The 17,808-nt window shown below is 39.6% G+C and overlaps 1 protein-coding gene across 5 annotated transcripts in view; it reads right to left on the reverse strand.

Annotated features, from left to right (window-relative positions):
* Positions 1-17,808, reverse strand: part of SERPINI1 (serpin family I member 1) — an 83,118-nt gene that overhangs the window by 35,400 nt on the left and 29,910 nt on the right. The gene's annotated exons all lie outside the window — the stretch shown is intronic.

A 17,808-nucleotide genomic window follows, 5' to 3' on the forward strand; every position in this document is an offset into this window, starting at 1 on the left:
GGGAGTCCAACACCCTTAACCACCACATCACCTGCCAGCCCCAAACTCACTCTTTTTTCAAAACATCAAAGCTTGTACTCCTCTCCATCTTTCTTTTCCCTCATGTTCAATGAACTGCCAACCCTTACTCCATAACGCACCCCTTGGCATCTCTCCTAGGGGTCATCCTATGGTCACTCCCTTGGCCATAATAGTTGTTCTCCTTAATGCATCCCAACCCTGTTCTCTGATCTCCTGGTACTGCCCTAGTCAACCCAACATATGCACAGCCTCCAGATCAGGGTCTTGATGTTCCATATGATCTGGTTATTCCTATGATTACAAAACCTCAGGAGCTCCGCCCTGCCTGCAAACTGAAGCCCAAATCTTTAGTCTTGAACATGAATCTTTGCACTGTGGCTTACAGTAATTTCCTACCCATTACTCTCCTTCATGGATCTTGCAGCTTTAGCTATTCTCCTTCTGCAACACGTATCTCAGAAATTTCCCTTTCCTGGTGCTTGCTATATAGTTCTCTTTCTAGAACCACGTCAGCCCACTTCCACAAGTTCAACCCTAACCACTCTTCAAGGTTCTGTTCTACTTCCATCTACTTCACAAGTGACCTCTTGGTTCTCAATTAAAAACAGCAACTTCCTCCTCTTCTGAAATCCTCATCAATAGCACATACCACTTCTTCCTTCTATTACAGAACATTCCATACCTGCTTTATTGCTTTTCCTTGGATCGTAGAGAGCACAGACAGAAGGGTACTCACCTTCGAATATTGTAGGATAATGAGAAGGAGCACCTAATGTGTTATGCATAGTGCCAAATGTTTGCTGAATTAATACAGCATGAGATGTGAAGACCCACAATACTGCATCTACACTCTAGAGGTTAATTTAATCAGAGCCCAGGGGTAGTAGCTCATTTCCATTTTTTATTCTCTTTGATAAAGTGTTTCCTCATTGAGTCTGAGACCATCTTTCCAGCCTGACAAAGTAGCACTGTCACCAACACTGGCACGAGGCAATGACTGCACATGTGATGCATAAACAACAAGGATACCACCTTGAACAATCACACATGGTGCTACCCATACATTCTTGCATTAACGAAAGTCTACAAAATGCTAGGGCCCCACTATTAGCATACCACCTTGAACAATCACGCATGGTGCTACCCATACATTCTTGCATTAACAAAAGTCTACAAAATGCTAGGGCCCCACTATTAATCATCATAATCAACACATTCTCAAAATGAGTTATTCTCATATGGTGCATTACCTTGGAGATTTACTATTTCCAGGTTACTGAATAAAATGCCTTTACTTAAAAGCAACAAGGGGATGTGCTGTCAGAATAGTCGCAGACAATTCTGCAGTGGTAGGAATGTAGCTGAGTTATAAATAAACTACCACGAATTCTTGCATATCTCCTCGTTGCCAGGGGTAGCATAGATTAGGCACATGTGTGAATGTGTAAACTGCTTTAGAAAACACTTTACAACTCCTTTTGTAATTGAATATGAGAAATCAAAAAACTATTAGTGAAAGATTTTTTTAAACTTCCCTGAAGTTAATCTTATTTATAAGTTGATTAATTATTCATAAATATACCTTTTGGCTTTTCTTTTTTGATAATTTGATTCTTTTGATTTAAAAGAAGATTTCACAATTGTGAGTTGAGGAAAAAAAGGAGATGCCCTTCAGTTTTTCAATTGCTGAGATGAAAGGCTGAAAAAACTTCTTCCCCACCCCCCAAAAAAGAAGTATGAAACAACTAAGGAGAAATATCTAACACAACGAACCCTGTCTCAGAAGCCCTCTACCCCATTAATTCTTGGACTTTTCCATGCAAAGACTAGTAATTCTTTTAACGAGGGAACCAACGTAGGGTTGCTAAATTTTTATTTTGCCTAGTAAGTACATTGGGTGGAGGAAAAATACAAAACAAAAGTGAGCGGAAACAATGCTTCATATCACATAAAATAATATTTTGACATGGAAATAAAGCAAGTCTTTTAAAGTAGATCTATTTAAACTCATAAAAATTTACTACTTTTTAAAATTGTGCAATAGACAAGTGAAAACTTATGAGTATTTGGAAACCTTCGAGTTTGGAAATTGCTGCTCTAACTTTGATTAGTACTAGCTCAAATTTAGCAAAACTTGGGACATCTGTAAGTCTCCGGGTCTTTGTTTCCTGATTTACTAAGAGAAGCTTCAGTTAGCTCTGCAGCATTACAGCTGGAAAGTTCGTCAAAAAAAGTCACGACGCTTTGAAGCAATCTGTACATATTTTAGCAATCTGTGATTTTGCAGTTGTTGCCAGTTGTAGTATGCATAGTGTTCCTCCCCTTCCACATTTTTAACTTTACTGAAATTGGAATGTTATAACCCATTTCCAAAGTAACCAGCCGGTCCTTAGGCAGAGAGACAAAGTTGGGACACAGTGTTATTTCTCGTGCCAGTGTCATAGTCCGGGCAAGTGTGAATTTTGGGCCCCTTGTTTCCTTGTTCTTTCTAGTTGGCCTATTTCCATCAGTGCTGCCCATCACAGATGAGATTTTCCTTAACCGTGGATATGGAATTGCTATTGATTGTACTAGGGTGGCAGCATTGAAAAGAAAAAGTTTGTATGCAAAAGAGAACAGATATAGTACCTGAGGATGTGAGTTTACTGTAAGTGATGCAAATCTTCACCACTTGAGAAATGAACAAAGTAATTTTCCTAAATAACACAACCCAATGTTTTTATGAGGAATCCCTAAGTAGAAGACACACGCCAGTAGATAAATCCGAACTAGTAGATAAATCTTTTGTCCTTGGAATATACAGAAGAATTATGTGTTAGATGCCAAAAAGCACAGTTTAAGGCAGAAGAATTTGCCAAATCTCTTAGCATAAATTACTGTGTTTCCAAAGCTAAGACTAGTGAATGAGCCATGTATGCTAGAAAGGGCATTAATATGGAAACATAGGTTTTTTTTTTTTTTTCTCCTTGTATTAGACTGCAAGTAGCTAAGGACTACTGCTTAGTAAAGCGGTCAAAAGTTCCCTGATAACTTTCCAAATGAACTATATAACTTCAAGTGTATAATTACGTTGGAGTGTGTGTGGAGAGTAGGAGTACACAGGGGACTACTCAAATAAGCAAGTGAAAATACAGAGAATATCTCAATATTCTTTGAAATGCTTCAAGATTACATTTTTAATCATAAAAATGCTAAAAAGATTTCAATTAGAAAATACATTATGAAAGTATGTCATATGCGTGATAAATTAAGGCAAAAAGTAATCTGAAAGGATGTTAAGGTTGAAATGTGAAATTTTGCTTACTAAGGGATAATGTGTTATGGTATAGACACAGAGAGTCTATTTTTACTTTTCTTAAAGTTTGCCTTCTATTTTTTTTTCCTTTTTAAACTTACTTTTTTCCCAAGGAAGTTGTTATTAAACTGAGATGTTTCCTAAAACCAGCGAGTCAGAACCAAGGAAATAAGGGACTATAAGAAGTTTAATCGTATAATAACATCAATAATATTATGATATAAATAATTTAATCTTTCTTTTTCTCTCTTTTTACCTCTTCCTTCAGCTATCAAGCCAACTGTGACCTTTTCTACAAACTCTTAACTTGCCGTTTTACATAAAATGGAGGTTTTAATTAATTAATTTTTTTATATGATCACTTATTTAATTAGGTTCTTGGCAAGAAATTTAGAACACCAATTTGTGAGGGTAAATTCCATTTGTAAGGTCAAACAGATCGCAGGTAGCCCTGGAGCTGAGGAACAGCTTTGATTTCTGCTAAAATTTGTGAGTCCACAGCTTTCTGACCAACCTTGCACTGCTCCAAAATCTCGTATTTCTCTTTCTTTGTGTCAAAGATCTCACCTTCCTGGTGTCTGGGCTTCTGCAGCTTCTTTTTCTTGAAATAAGCATCAGTGAGGTGTTTTGGGATTTTTACTTTGCTGATATCAAATTTCATGGAGGTGGTGATGACAAATTTCTGGTGTGTTCTACCTAGTGGAACTTGACCAAGGATCAGCCGTCCAGGGAACAAGTAGCAAGCCATGCTCAGCTGCTTCAGGAAAACCACTCTCTTGCCTCTGTGGCGTCCAGTGAGGATGGTCGGAATGGTCCTGGGAGTGATGCTGGCTCGCAGCTTTCTCACATGCTGACGGAGGGGTCTATACCATGGTTCAATAGCTTTCGAGGCACATCTTCAGTAGGATAATACCTACTACGCATTTTGTGAAGTTTAACCACCTCTCTTGTCCCCACCAACTGGTTTTGTGACAGTGGCAAGAACCTTCTCCTTTTTTTTTCTTTTTGATCATGGATTTAGTGGCCAAGTACTTCCTCTTGGACTAGGTTTCAGCTGCAGTGGGGCTTCCCCTTCTTGGGCTTTTTTCCCCTTGGGGTCACCCTTTTTAACCTTGCCACTGGTGTCAGCCTTCTTGGCTTTAGATTTCTTCTCCTTAGTATCCTGCTTCATAGCCTTTTCACCTTCCATCCTGTATAGTGGAAGAGGGAATGAAGCTCTCTCTATTTATTTATTTTTAATATACTACTGAGACAAACAAAAGGGACAGCAATGGAAAGTTCCGTAGGTATCCCTCAAACTCGGTGAACGTAGGAAAATAGCCCGCCCCATCAAAAGGGGAGAACCATGAACAGAGTGACCGCTGATGACTTAATTTACCAGGGAAAATGATGGAAGACATGGAGGTGGGCCGTGATGATTACTGGGTGTCTTCACTGGAAAACGACGCGTTGTACATGATCTAAAATACACACTTTGAAGTTCTCTCAAAGTTATGAGTTTTGGGCCTTTGGACAGTTTTCCAACTCTCTTAAGTTGTAGAAAAATTATGATGATGCAGAGGATTCTCGCCCATAAAAATGCACAGTGTACATGTATAGGAGAGGCAACTGATTTCTGCCCTGCAGATGTTGGACAATTTTGCATAGATTAAGCAAATACATTTCTGTCATTTTCTCTTTCTTCCTTCCTTCCTTCCTTCCTTCCTTCCTTCCTTCCTTCCTTCCTTCTTTCTTTTTCTCTTTCTATTTCTATTTCTATTTTTCTTTTTCTATTTCTATTTTCTTTCTTTCTTTCTTTCTTTCTTTCTTTTTTTTTTTCTTTCTTTCTTTTTTTTTTCTTTCCTTTCCTTTCCTTTCCTTTCCTTTCCTTTCCTTTCCTTTCCTTTCTTTCTCCTTCTTTCTCTTTCCTTCTTTTCTTTCTCCCTCTCCTTTTTTTGTTCCTTTCTTTCTTCTTCTGTCATCTTCCTATAGGACATATGTGCTCACTGAAGAGATAGAAGGAGGCAGAGAGGTAAAGTGAGAAATCACTCCCCACCCCCAGAGGGGATGGTCACACCGCAATCTCTGCTCCTCCATTCTCTTTTCGAGATTTTGGGTATTCATGCAATGTCACCCAGGGTGCTTTCAAGCTGCAGGTTCTGGGACTTGAACCGCACAGTCGACCATGTGGGATCCAGCCACTTTAACCACTAGACCATCTGGTGGCCCTATTTCCTATAGGGTTACATATTTGTTTGCTTTCTGGATTCTCTCCTGAATTGTTTGTATTATTTTACTGGCTTGTTAAATAGTAAGCTGAACAGAATCTTTGACATATGTTCATTTTTTATTGTATCACAGTCAAGATTGTAACCTTTAAAAAAATATCTTTCAACTGACTTTTCAAGTTCTTAAGCTAGAGATTTTTCTTTCAAAAAAAAGTATTCGTTTTCATGTGATAATCCAGTGAGCAGAGTAGGGTTCAAGAAGAACACTCTATGGCAGAATAGAGTCCAGTCCTGGAATTGGTGGAAACACTCAGGGGAATAAATGGTGCCAAACCACCCTAGAATTTCTAAAGTGCTTTGGGATATGCTTACTATATTGACTGAATTCCTTAGCATCAAAGAAGGCTAACATGAAGATGAATGGTGACTCAGAAGAGAAGACCCCCTCTTAGGCAGTGCTTGAGCTTCCAAAAAGATTTTGAGTTTTCCCAGGAGCTTCCCTGTGTCAGAACAGAGATGAAACACCACCAAAAACTGTCAGCAGACTGTATTGGGCAACTGAAAACTACATTTTAAACATAATTAAATTCAGTTCATGTAAACAGTCTCATGCGGCCAGTGGCTACTGCGTTAGGCAATGCAGAGCAGGGGGTAGGCTATGCTGGTCAGCTTTCCAGCATCGGTTCTTGACCAAATAGCTCGTAACACGTAACACAAGTGTTTTAAATAAAATAAAAGGCAGGAAAAAATTATTAGCATAAACCTACACATATCCTTACCTAAGTTTTTATTTTTTTATTTATTTTAAAATTTTTGCCATAGGGTATGTGTACTCACTAGAGAGAGACAGAAGAAAGTGAGAAATCACCCCCCACACACACACACACACACACACAAAGGATGGTTATGCTACAATTTCTTCTCCTTTCTCCTCTTGGGATTTTGGGCACACACACACACGCGCCTGGCATGAGTTCTAAGCCACTGGGTCCGGGACAGGAATTGCGGTCGACTACGTGGGAGTCCAGCGACATAGCCATTACTCTAACTGCTGGTTCCAGATGTGGGATTTCAGTGCCTTAATGACCATGGCACCAGCTGGTCCATAAGATGTTTTTACTTAAAAGAACTAACGCCCCATCTTCAGGAGCTCTCAAATGATAATGAGGCTTTGCTAGGATTCTAAAGGTTTTCAGTGAAAGCAAGTGATTACTGGAGAAAATAAAATGATTGCCAACAAAAGCCAGTGAGCTGGCAGGTCCCAAGCCCTTTTGGAAATGCGACTTGGGCTTTTCATAACATACTAATGACTTATTTTCTGTGGCACAGCTGGGGAGAATGTGTACTTGCCAGTGAATGTCTTCCTTTGGACTCCTGTCAGAAGAGTTAAACAAGTGACATACAAGCCCTAAGACAAAATTCAGCAAGTAGTTTCAGAGAGATGGGTAAAAAAAGTCATCATCCATCAAGGTCACTTGTGGCCCAAGGCCATTTTGGAACTAAGCCAGGCATTAATAGTTTTCACTTACTCATTAATGTTTTAAGAAATTCCTACTGTTTGCTCTCGTCTCTTCTCTTGGCTGTTGACGAGACTATGGAATATTTAAGGCGGAAGTGCCTTGGCAAGCCCCTCATTGCCTGGGTGAGCAAAGTGAGTCACTTTTACTGAATAGCCTCATATTTAATGAACTAAAGAAATTCTCAAGTGTGAATGTAGTACCTAGAATGTCATTCACTCCATTCATTCATTCACTAAATATTTATCTTTGCCACTATGCGCAAAGTCCTGTGCTAGGTGCTAGGGATATGGAAGAAAGAGATGACAAGGAGACTTTGTGGTATTCTCCTTTTTGTGCTAGGCCTAGAAAGGTCAAGGAGGTTTCAACTTTTCCTTCCAAATTTTTAAATAATAGATTTGCTAATTTTTCATGATTAAGATATTATTGGAGTCATAGAGTTTTTGAAAAGTTGACTGTGTCCCTGAAAATCTAAAAATACCAAGATGTAAGTTTACTTCTTTTAATGGGAGAGTTGTAGCCTGACTCATCCTTCAATCGTTCGTATGTCAAAGGGACCCTTGAGAGTATTAAGAAGGCTAGGGAATGAGGTAAAATTTTCAGAGAAGTTACTTAGTGCACATACTTATGGAAAAAAGTTCCCACAGAAAGACTTTCAGAACTTTTGAAGTCAATATTTTTTAAGAGGTTTTTGCCTTAGGGCATGTGTACTCTCTGGAAAGAGAGAGAGAAAAACAGAGACAATGAGAGGGAGAGTGAGAACTCTCCTCTGGTATGCGTGGGTGGTTGGCCACACCACAATCTCTTCTCCTCCATTCTCTTCCTGGGATCTTGGGCACACATGCACACATGCCCAATGTATCAAGCCACTTGGTCTGGGACTTGAAACGCAGATGGCCATGTGGGAATCCAGCAACATAACTTCTATTCCATCTGCTGGTCCTTGAAGTCCGTTTTAATCTTCTCTTAACAAGGCTCAGACTGCAAATACACTATTGTAATATAACGACATTCCACTGAAGAACAGCAAGAGAGGGCTGTTGGCCATACATGACAAAAACATCCCCACTAGAAGGTCAGTTTCATAGTTGGTACTTTGCTCCTTTGGCTTTTCCCTTATTTTAGAAGATCATGTGTGAGGGTTCAAGGACATCCCTGAACCCTCCTGAGGCAAAATGTATAGGTTCACTATCACTGTTCCCCCCACCTTCCCGTGTCTACTGAGGTGACACAAAGCTACTTCTTTGTCTTATCTAATAACTGTAATGTTCTTGCGCTCTGTGGACTCTTTTAAAAGTGATGGAATTCAGACACCAATGTAAATAAGGAAGAGTATTAATATTAGTTTAAATTTTGTGAAATTATCATTTTTTGTAAGTCAAACTGGTCAAAATTGGGACTTTGATCTGCTCCTTACTGAGCATTTGTTGTGTGCCAAGCTGAAGATTAGAATATTGTTTTGCTACTTTATATTTCAGTGCTGTTTTGATTTATTTTTTAATGCATACTAATTTATAAATGTGAAAAGAAATTTGTTATGATATTTTCTAAATACTTTTTTTCTTTTCACCTTGGACTGGGAACAGTAGAAATTGACAGAAGGCACTCTCTGATACAGAACACCAAACTAAATGAAATGGCTCTTTCTTAATCACAAACATACTCATGGCTCACATTTATTTTACCCTGGGGAAATTAAGTTATGTACATTATGTTTTAAATAGTCGTTTTAGGACTACATATGGTGGAGAAAGTGAAAGTAAGAAAGAATGTGTCAAAAATAATTTTGTTGTTTTGTTTTTGAAAGCTCCCACAAACTTAAAATAAAAAATGTTCCTGGCATAGACTAATGCATTAATGCTACCTGGAACTATCTGCCTGTTAACTCTATTTCTAAACTGACCACCACATGTGTAATGGGAGATTTCTGAAAGAACCTTTGGTTTCCTCTCCCTGCTCATCACTGTGAATGACTGAAAAGGCAACTTGTGATTTTTTATTGCAGAGTGTGGGCAAAGAAGTTAAACACAAGTAGATAGAAGAGGCTCTATGAAAAAAATCTGGTTACATTTCCCTGTAATTTTCAGAATAACATTTACAATATAGCAATAGTAACAGCTTTAGGATACCCACAGAAAGCTGTGTCAAGAAAGTAATACAATGTTAACATTGGGTAGCAAGGGGGCATGGTGGTTAGGGCACTCGACTGCAGTTCAAGACCCAGACCTGGCTGCTTGCTTTCTCACTTTCCCTCTCGCTCCCTGGTGAATGTGTGTGGCCTATAGCAAATTAAAAATAATAATAGAAATGAAAATTAAGTAAATAATTCTTTTTAAAAAACTGTAACAAAACATTGAGTAGGGGAAAACAGTTGGGGAGATGTTGGATATTGTACTTCTTTGTAACATATTTTACATAGTAATTGAGCACTCTTATTCTCAGAGATCTGGAGAGAAACAGATGTGATTACATTATATTCTTCTGAATCTAATCCAAGTGTAACAGTATTCATGACAGGGAACTGTCCCTTATCAAGCTCTTTACACAGCAGCTCACAGCTTTCCCGTCTCGGGGCAGGTAGAATGGTGTCTAGAAGTTTGCCTTGTGTGTTCTGGAAGACTGCAGGGCCCAGCCTTCTCTCTCTTGGCTAACCACTGAGAGACCTGAAGAGCCATGGTGAAATGCAGCCAAGACTGGTTTTCTCTCTCTCTCTCTCTTTTGATTGCTGGGTTGCTTCTTATATATCTTAAACACTATCAAAAGTGAAAACTAGTTGTGTTAGAGAAATTTCCAAGATTTTTTGTTTGTTTGTTTGTTTTTGGGTGTGTGTGTGCTTTATTTATTTATTTTTTTGAGAGCAATTTGTGCTAAAGGGCATGTGTGCACACTGGGGAGAAGAGAGACAGAAAGTGAGAAATCACCCCCCCCCAAGGGGGAGTGGATGGCCACACTGCAACAATCCCTTCTCCTCCATTCTCCTCTTGAGATTTTGGGCACACACTCACACACTCCCAGCATGAGTTTTAAGCCACCGGGTCTGGGATTCAAACCATGGTTGACTACATGGGAGTCCAGCAAGGTAAGCATTATGCCATCCACTGGTCCCTGAGAGACTATTTTAATGACTCCAAGATATATGTTACAGCCTATCATGCAGATAAGACCTGTAAAATATGAATAAATAAATAAATAAATAAATAAATAAATAACTTTTAAGTTTTGAAAGAAATACAACCGATTTGTCCCCCAGAGAATGACTGGGTGATGGCCATGAAGTTGCCACAAGCATGACGCATTTTACGATTGGTATTTCAATATACAGTTGTATATTTCCAATAAGAAAAGCAGTAGGGGTCAAAGCGTAATGAAGGTAAGCACACAGCAGGCTGGCCAAGTAGGTGGGCGTACTGTCCTGCTCTCTCACGCCGACTTACTGCTTGACGAGTCCTTCTGTGAGAGGCCGGCAGCTAAAGATGGAGGGGCCAGCAAACGGAATTCAGGATAAGATGGGAATGCCTAAATTTTAAAATGAAAACAGAAGCCATTGCCGTAAAATATATTCTCTCACCTCTGTTACCTCCGCAGGGACCAATAAATTCATAGACTCCTAGAGCAGGAATAAACCGTAATGGAACAGAGGTCCCCAGATAGCGGTGCAGAGATAAATTGTGACTCCCTATGAGGCTGACCCACATGAGAAGTTCAAGCCCAGAGATCTCCCTGAGTATGCTGGGCACGTGTGTGCCCATGATCTGAGCTTGCTCAACTGGGGGAGGAAGTTGGTGTCCAGACCCTGTCCAGGGCACTGAATCTCTGTCTCTGTTGCTCTCTCACTCAAGGAATAAATAAATAAAAGAGAAAAAAAATGGAGCAGGCATTTGGGCATAATACAAATTGTTGACAATCCTCATAATCAGCATGTAGGTAGATAGAAGTAATCCCACTTTGTAGATTAAGAAACTGAAACCTGGGTCAGCCCTGTAGTGCAGTGGTTATGCGCTGGGCACTGGAGCTGAATCTTACATGGCCAAGCATGATCAAATCCTGGCTCTGGTAGTTTGAAAACAAACCAGACAAATGTGTGTGTGTGTGTGTGTGTGTGTGTGTGTGTGTGTGTGTCTGCAGTCTTGATAAGATGGAGAGATGGAAGAAAAAGAATTGCAGCATGGCCACGACCTATGGGGGCTCTCTCTCCTTGATAAGCTCACACACCCTTTAGCAATAAAAAAAAAAAAAATCAAAAAAGAAACTGAAACCTAATAAGTTGAAAATATTTTATCATGTCCACAAAGTGGGCAGGTAGAATGGTGTCTAGAAGTTTGCCTTGTGTGTTCTGGAAGACTGCAGGGCCCAGCCTTCTCTCTCTTGGCTAACCACTGAGAGACCTGAAGAGCCATGGTGAAATGCAGCCAAGACTGGTTTTCTCTCTCTCTCTCTCTTTTGATTGCTGGGTTGCTTCTTATATATCTTAAACACTATCAAAAGTGAAAACTAGTTGTGTTAGAGAAATTTCCAAGATTTTTTGTTTGTTTGTTTGTTTTTGGGTGTGGGTGTGAGAGCAATTTGTGCTAAAGGGCATGTGTGCACACTGGGGAGAAGAGAGACAGAAAGTGAGAAATCACCCCCCCCCAAGGGGGAGTGGATGGCCACACTGCAACAATCCCTTCTCCTCCATTCTCCTCTTGAGATTTTGGGCACACACTCACACACTCCCAGCATGAGTTTTAAGCCACCGGGTCTGGGATTCAAACCATGGTTGACTACATGGGAGTCCAGCAAGGTAAGCATTATGCCATCCACTGGTCCCTGAGAGACTATTTTAATGACTCCAAGATATATGTTACAGCCTATCATGCAGATAAGACCTGTAAAATATGAATAAATAAATAAATAAATAAATAAATAAATAACTTTTAAGTTTTGAAAGAAATACAACCGATTTGTCCCCCAGAGAATGACTGGGTGATGGCCATGAAGTTGCCACAAGCATGACGCATTTTACGATTGGTATTTCAATATACAGTTGTATATTTCCAATAAGAAAAGCAGTAGGGGTCAAAGCGTAATGAAGGTAAGCACACAGCAGGCTGGCCAAGTAGGTGGGCGTACTGTCCTGCTCTCTCACGCCGACTTACTGCTTGACGAGTCCTTCTGTGAGAGGCCGGCAGCTAAAGATGGAGGGGCCAGCAAACGGAATTCAGGATAAGATGGGAATGCCTAAATTTTAAAATGAAAACAGAAGCCATTGCCGTAAAATATATTCTCTCACCTCTGTTACCTCCGCAGGGACCAATAAATTCATAGACTCCTAGAGCAGGAATAAACCGTAATGGAACAGAGGTCCCCAGATAGCGGTGCAGAGATAAATTGTGACTCCCTATGAGGCTGACCCACATGAGAAGTTCAAGCCCAGAGATCTCCCTGAGTATGCTGGGCACGTGTGTGCCCATGATCTGAGCTTGCTCAACTGGGGGAGGAAGTTGGTGTCCAGACCCTGTCCAGGGCACTGAATCTCTGTCTCTGTTGCTCTCTCACTCAAGGAATAAATAAATAAAAGAGAAAAAAAATGGAGCAGGCATTTGGGCATAATACAAATTGTTGACAATCCTCATAATCAGCATGTAGGTAGATAGAAGTAATCCCACTTTGTAGATTAAGAAACTGAAACCTGGGTCAGCCCTGTAGTGCAGTGGTTATGCGCTGGGCACTGGAGCTGAATCTTACATGGCCAAGCATGATCAAATCCTGGCTCTGGTAGTTTGAAAACAAACCAGACAAATGTGTGTGTGTGTGTGTGTGTGTGTGTGTGTCTGCAGTCTTGATAAGATGGAGAGATGGAAGAAAAAGAATTGCAGCATGGCCACGACCTATGGGGGCTCTCTCTCCTTGATAAGCTCACACACCCTTTAGCAATAAAAAAAAAAAAAATCAAAAAAGAAACTGAAACCTAATAAGTTGAAAATATTTTATCATGTCCACAAAGTTTGTTAAGGAGTAAAGAGGGCTCTGAACTGTCGCCTGAAATCTTCAATTCCCATGCTATTTTACTGTGCCAGATTGGCCCTAGGAGATGGATTTAGAGATCATAAGGTTCACTTCTATTAATTTTTTTTTTTAAAGAGATTTTTGCTATTGGGCACGTGTGCTCACCAGAGAGACAGAAAGCGAGAAATCAGCTTCCGGGAGGATGGCTACGTTGCAATCCCTTCTCCTCCATTTTCCTCTCAGGCCTTTGGGCACTCACGCACATATGCCATGGATGAGTTTAACTGCCAGGTCCGGGATTCAAACCACAGTCAACTACATGGGAGTCTAGCGATGTAACCATTACGCCATCTGCCAGTCCCCACTTCTGTTAATTTAATGCAGGAATTCTCTGTACAAGACTGATTTTGCTAAATTTTGTTTTTGGAGAGGTTTTTGCTATAGGGTGTGTGTGCTCACCAGAAAGAGAGACAGAAAGCGAGAAATCACCCCCCAGGGGGGATGGTCTTGCCGCAAGCCCTTCTCTTCTATTCTCCTCTTGGGATCTTGGGCATGCATGCGCACATGCCTGGAGTGAGTTTAAGTCACCAGGTCCGGGACTTGAACTGTGGTCGACTACATGGTAGTCCAGAGACATAGCCATTACACCAACAGCTGGTCCCAATTTCACTCAGTTTTTGTCATGAATGTCCAACTCAGTTTTAGATTTTTATACTTCCTGTGTGGTATCCCTCAAAGATGAAATATCATCTTCCCTCACTTATCATTTAGTTCATTACAGTGTGCAAGTTTTAAAAAGATAAAAAGAAGTTCAATAGGTGAAGCCATGGTAGAGTGCAAAATTCAAATTGCATAAAAAGGTATATTGTGAAGATTTGATGATCTTTTCCACCTTTTCCTGTTCCTTAGTCAGTTTTCCTTGGTGGAACTTATCAGTATTATCTTCCATAACTTATGCATATATATATATATATATATATTTATTACCCTTTTTATTACAGAAATAATAACGCATGTAGAATACATTATATATAGACTGGTTTTGAGCCTCAGTTTTTCATTTAGAATGTATGTTGGAGATTATTTCCCGTGGTTACATAATCTCATTTAAAAAAATCAACTGCACAGCATTTCACCATATGGACATGCTGTCATTTATTTAATTAGTCTCTGTTCGATGGGAATTTAAATTATTCCAATCATTTGTTATTACAAATAACGTGGCAATGAGTAATTTCAGAAATTCATCCATTCATAGGTGTGCAATTATCTCCACAGGGTAAATTCCTAGAAGTGAAATTGCTAGGTCAAAAAGACATAAGTACTTGCAATTTTGATAAATATTGCCAAATTACCCTCCACAGAGGTTGTATCATTAAAAACCATAAAAATACACTCCAAAGGACATAAGGAAGATCTGTATGAGAGAAAAAGCTAAAATGCTGCTGAGGCAGAGGTAGAAAGAAGACCAGAGGCCCTGACACACAGGGCATGTCTGTAGACGCTGCCACCCAGCAGGACGAGGCCACTTGGGAGACCACTCAGAAGGGCGGGGTAGTGCATGTGCTTGTTGTCCCAACTGCTTGGCATGAGGAAGAAGCAGGGTGGTGACACAGCAAGGGAGTGTGTAAAAATGCATGTATGTGTGCTGCACATACAGACTGGAACGCTTGATCTCATAGGTAGTGTGTAAAAATGCATGTATGTGTGCTGCACATACAGACTGGAACGTTTGATCTCGTAGGTAGTGTTCTTATCAAAATAAGGACAGGTGAACATGTTCAAGAATATTGTGGGTGAACAATCAGCAAGGTCCGGATAATGGGGAAAATACATTGATCCAGTCTCAGCAAATAAAATGCAAGAATGAAGAGCTGTGGTGAGTGGACCCAGAAAAGAGCGGTAGGAGTCAAGGGATCCAGGAGGCACTGGGCTTCAAAGAGATTTGAGAGACATATCAAGTTTCAATGTCTGTACTTTGGATCCTGATTGAAACTAACTGTAAGGTTAATTTATAGTAATTATAAAATAAGGGAAAGACTAAGACAAGTGGAAATTGATACCTTATTCTTAGATGGGACTATCCAGTGTTATAAAGATATCAGTTACATTGTCATCAATGGAATCTCAATAAAAATACCAATCTTTAAAAGATCAGATTAGCTACTTCTGAAGTCCATGTAGGAAAAAAATTAAGAAGCAAGAATAGCAAGGAAAGGGGCTGGCAAGTAGCATGGTGGTTGAGGGTGCTGGACTCCCACATGGCCGACCATGGTTCAAGTCTCAGACCTGGTGGCTTGCTTTCTCACTTTCTCTCTCTTTCTCTGTCTCTCTCTGATCAAACTGGAAAATAACAATGATAATAATAATAGATAAAGTTAAATAAAATAATTATTTTAAAAAAAAGAATAGCAAGGAAAATTCTTGAGGAAAAAGAACAGTGATGAGATACTGATATACATTGGAAAATAACCATAATTAAAATAGGGGGGTTCAAAATATAATTGAGTAAAATTGATAACACAAGATTTTATTTTATTCATTTTTAAGTGGAATTCTTTATTTTTTCCATGAGTGAAAGAGAGAGACCATCACCTCATACAGGTCTTTACTCCACAATCCACCCCTAGCTGGAACCAGCCCTGGATCACGGCATGCCTACATGCATCCAGCATATTCAGGGAGGTCTCCAGACACAAACCCAGAACCTTGCCCTGCAGGTCAGCCTTGAAGAGGCTATGCACCTTGAGGAAACCAGCAGTTAGCGTAATGGCTATGTTGCTGGACTCCCATGTAGTCGACCGTGGTTTGCGTCCCGGACCCGGTGGCTTAAAACTCACGCTGGGCGCGTGTGCGTGCGTGCCCAAGATCCCTAGAGGAGAATGGAGGAGAAGGGATTGCGGCGTGACCATCTCCCCTGGGGGGTGATTTCTCACTTTCTGTCTCTATGTCTCTCTCTGTCTGTCTGGCGAGCGCACGCGCCCTATAGCAAAAACCTCTCAAAAAAAAAAAAAAAAAAAGAAGAAGCTATGCACCTTGTGGCTTCAAGACTTGTGTTAAATCAGTGAGTTAAGAGAGGTTATTCAGTCAAAACTGGTGTTGGGAGAAACTGGTGTTGGGAGAAGAGGATATCCACTCAAAAAAAAAAAAAGAAAAGAAAGAAAGAAAGGAAGGAAGGAAGAAAGAAGGGGAGGAAGCATACTTAGTACTTCAAATTGAAATAAATTCCAGGGGTACCCAGCTTTAAAAGTAAGAGATGAAACTTTGAAATTCCAGGGAGAACTTACGAAAAACTTTTAACATGGACATTTTAAACATACATCTATACATAAAAACACACAGATATTGATACATATGTTTTTCATGAATGTACGTACAAATACACACATATACATCTATGTGTGTATGTTATAGACATTGTATAGGGATGTGTTTTATAAGTATGTACGAATAGTCATACACATACTCCCATATATATCAAGTACATATGGATAGTGCTGAATGGAAGAAGACAAATTGTGACAAAGAGCTAGGAGCCATTAAAGAGATTAATGTAGTCTGGTCCTGCACTCCAGTGGTTAAGTGTTGCCCAAGAGAAGATCCCACAGGCCCCAAGTTTGAATCTTGTTCCAGGGGTTTGAAAACACAGCACTGTGTGTGCTGAGGATCTTAACAGGAAAGAAGAATGGAGGGAAGGGAGTTGGGGTGTGACCGGACCCCACTGGCAGGTTTGTTTTTCTTTTTCCTCTCTCTAGCATGCACATGAGCCATATGGGATTAAAAAAAGAAAGAGATTAATAAATGTGACTATGGTAAAATTTGTAAAAATGCACAGCATAAACCATATGAATAAAGTCAAAAGACAAAAGACACTTCGAAGAATCTTAAATTACAGACAGAAGAATAATTTTCCTATTCGCCAAAGAACCTTTATGAATCCATCCCCCAAAAAATCCTACAGACAAATGGGCAAAGGATATGAATAGATGCTTCACCTAAAAGATATTACAAATGGCTCTTAAACACACAAAAATAGGGCTACACTTTTTTGATAATTATTAATTGAAATAAAACTACACCGAGGTACCATGAATTACTTATCGGATAGATAAAAAACACTAAGGCTTAAATTCCTAATATTAAAGAATGACAGTAAAGTTATTGGTGTCATTTGTGGAAAATGGATGGGGGAAAACTGTCGTCATCTCTTAAAAGTTATAGAAGATAAGCAGATTATAGAAGACGCCTATAATCTCTAGAGTCAGAATGCTGTAGTTCTAGCTCACTTATAGAAAGGCCACAGTGGTGAATGATTTCTCTGATTCTCTGATTCTTTACAAAAAAAATGATAAAAAGGAAAAATACTTCAAAATCTTTAAACAGTCACAAATAAAAACCAATAGCTACATACACTTTGCATTGGAGTTTAAATAATTAATTCACAGGGATAAGGATTAGCATGTTTACTTTTATTTTTTGTATCTTAAAATTCATGCTTTTTTTTTCATTTTGGTTTCCTATTTTTAGAAATTAAAAAGAGATTAAAATGGGGTGGGGGGGTGTTTCCTGGAAACAGAGACAATGACTTTAGGACAAAGCCATAAAAAAAAAATCGGTCTGCAGTCAATGAAAAACTAGATGGACCCGACAGAAAGCTTAACGTCTAAGTCCATTTCCATAAGCATATTTTCTATAAGGATCATAGTAATTCTGCAGCAGCCAGGCTAGGTATTCACCATGACTCCCTTGAACCATCGTGACAGTATGAACATACTCTATTCAG

This window comes from Tupaia chinensis, unplaced genomic scaffold (genome assembly GCF_000334495.1).
Source record: "Tupaia chinensis unplaced genomic scaffold, TupChi_1.0 Scaffold000281_1, whole genome shotgun sequence".
NCBI lineage: Eukaryota > Metazoa > Chordata > Mammalia > Scandentia > Tupaiidae > Tupaia > Tupaia belangeri.